Raw genomic sequence first — 3,309 nt, forward strand, 5'->3', positions numbered from 1 at the left:
CTGTTTTTCAATTCTTACCTGAAATCTATTTAAATGACAAGTGGACATGAAAAAAATCTATCCATAGTAACAGGTTTTCCCATAGTATGTGCTGTTATCAATATGTAAGGCCCACCTGCCAATCAGGAGTCTCAGGCACAGCCTGTGGAATACTGGTGGTGTCAGGTACAATCTGGGAATTTTCTCCATTACATCTAGCTCAATTCCTTTTTTGGTTGCCCTGGAATAGCCTATATTTTATATTAGCATCTCAAGAAGCTGGAGATGCTGTAGCCTACCAGGAAATGTATTCTTCTGGTTCTGAAATTCACTCTATTGGCAAAGATTTCATTTATTTCTTTTCCCAAGAATCACCCCAAATAGTCTATGAGGAGTGAATATGTAGCGGTAGGTCAGGCAGACCCTTTCAAACAAGCAGTTCTTCTTATATCAGGCTTGATATCACGATACCAAGGAACAGCGAAGTAGCCTCTGTTTCTTTCAGCATAGTTAGCTACTAAGTCACATCAATTATGTTCTTACAGTAATTACTTAAGTGTTTTGGACAGTAGACTGGTGACATTCCAGAACCATTTAGATTTCTCAGTTGACTCCTGAAGCATTAAATTGATAGAACCTACAAAACTTAGGTTACTTAGTTGTACTAAGAAACTTAAATCTTAACTTTCAATTGAGAGATGAACCAAAGCCATTCAGGTCCCCAGTAATATATTATTTTGGATCATAAAACACAGGAAGAACTTCTCTCAACCTGGTTAGAATACACAATGCAATGTTGTTTATAGCTGCCATTCACTGTGGTGCATTGGGGCACTTGTTGGATGTTTGTCATACTTGTAGTGTGTAATTATTAAAAAACAATCCAAGCTATGGCCAGCTAGGCACCGGCACCTGCAGTCTCCATCTGCTCCCAGCCCAGTACATAGACTGAGACCAAGAGCGCATGTTTCTCCTAGCCAACTTCTCTCCTACAAATGGGGACTAAGCCTCTCCAGAGCTGCGAGATTGCTCTTTAGGGCCACTGCAGCCAATTGTGCGCATGCTCTTGCCAGCCAGTGCTCCACTCTGCTGCAGTTCCCTCTCCCCCGGAGATTGATCCTTGCCCAATCTTCCCATTCTGCCCTGGCTAAATTCTTTCCCTTCTACCCACCTGAGCCACGTTGAATGGAAAACACCAGTGGTTAGTTAGGATAACACAACCACTGGGCATGGAATCTGTCGTCCTAAACTCATTGACTACTCTATATTGGAAATTTTTCGGTAGCAGAATCCGCCACCAGATCTAACAGTTACCAGTCTACATCTTGTTCATCTCGCCCCTGACTCACTGGACAAAATATGGCTGTTTGCCCTTGCCTCACTGGACAAAAAATGGCTGTTCCTTCCTCCTGTGTCCCCTCTTCCTCTCTCAGACCCGAAAGGACTGCCTCCTCCTTTTTACCTGGCAATTGGCTTCTTATTATCCAATCAATTTGTTAGGGGAAAATTCCACTACACATACTAATTTATCATGTTTATAATATCAATACCTGTGTCAAATAAAAATCCACATGCGTACTTACATTGAGATATTTATGCAGCCATTGAAAGAGCACATTTTTTTCCTGTAATAAGAAGCCAGAATACAAACTTTGTTCCATCTAATCTTAGGTCAAGAGATCAGTTCATTTTTTCAATATACTGCATTTTGTTGCCCCCTATACATAACACTCATTCTCCTTTTCCTTGAATGATGCCATTAACTGAGTACAGGCTATGGCTAAAGAACGCACAAGTTGGGTGCCTTTGTAACAAAGTCTGGCCTAAGCTTTGACTTGGGCACATCATATAAAAGAATGGTTTTAAGAATTAATACCAGGAGGACCTGGAGATGAATGTGGAACCCATCTTCATCCTCTCTCTTTTTCATTTGGCTAAATATGTACAGATACGATGGCTGAAGCAATATTTGTAGTGTGAATGAATGACAGGGAAGATTATATGTATTAAAAACAAGAAAGCCTTGGTTGGGATGTACTCAGATCAAAAGATTCAACATGCCTGAAATTTCTTGTACCATCACATGACTGCTAACTGTGCTTCTTCTAGATGTTCTTTACTTTAAATAGAAATAAATTTCAACTATTTAGGCCATCATCATCATCATCATCATCATCATCATCATCATCATCATCATAGAAAGATTCTTCTCTCATACAATGTATCCCAAACACAGGCACTCTCTCCAAGCTCCATTACTCCTCTACTTTCTCTTTAGAAAAAAGCGGGCCTCCAAGAAACAAAAACAGACATTGCAAAACAGGATATAAAAAGACAAGGCAAAAAGCCCTCCTACAGAGGCTGGACAAGGCAACACAATAGAAGGAAAAGAGTCTCCAGAGCAGGCAGAAGAGTCAGAGATGCACCCACTCTCATTGTTAGAAGCCTCACAAGAGCATCAAGCTAACAGCTATAACATATATTCAGAGGACCTGACACAGGTCCCTGCAGGCCTCATGCTTGCCATTTCAGTCTACGCAGGTCCACTGAGCTCTGCTTAGTTGATTCAATGAGTCAGGGTCTCTTCATGTCTTCTATTGGCTCTGACACCTATATTCTTTCCTCCTTTTCTTCATAGGATTCCCAAAGCTCCAAGAGAAGGAAAATGGTAGAGACTGCCAATCTGCATGTTCATCCCTCTGCAAAATGTCTGGTCTCTGAATCTGCTCCCATCTGCTACTGGAGGAAGCCTCTCTGATGACAAATGGACAAGGCACTGATCAATGAGTATAGCAGAAGGTCATTAGGAATCATTTCATTTTTTCCCCAGTCATGTTTGGTTCTACCCTAAGTCTTAGGTTCCCAGGCAAAGTAGGACATAGGCTTCCTCTCTTGGAGTAGGCCTCAAGTAAGAGCGGCCATTATTTGGCCACTCCCCAAAGTTCTACCTCTTGACTTCATTGCTCAAGAATATCTTTTAGGCAGGGCAGAGTGTAGTTTTTGTGGCTGGATTGGTGGCTAGGCTAAACTTCTCATGGCCTGCAAGTATTTTCCCTTGTGAACATCTCAGCTAACATTGTTTGAAAACAAAATATGTTTTTAGCTGTCTGATTCTAAATATACTTAACTACATCCGTTCCTTTGCATTGACTCATAATAGTCTAAGCAACTATGGGGACCTGTGACAATTTCTAGTCACAAAATAATCATTGCAAAATATAAAGTATTGAATAATGCAAAGAGAACCTAAGCAAACCTTTGCCTCCTAATTGAAATATCAACCTCTGTAAGCAATAAATCCTTTTGAATGTCCTTATCTTTATGTTCTAT

Source organism: Rattus rattus, chromosome 6 (genome assembly GCF_011064425.1).
Source record: "Rattus rattus isolate New Zealand chromosome 6, Rrattus_CSIRO_v1, whole genome shotgun sequence".
In the NCBI taxonomy this organism is placed as follows: Eukaryota; Metazoa; Chordata; class Mammalia; order Rodentia; family Muridae; genus Rattus; species Rattus rattus.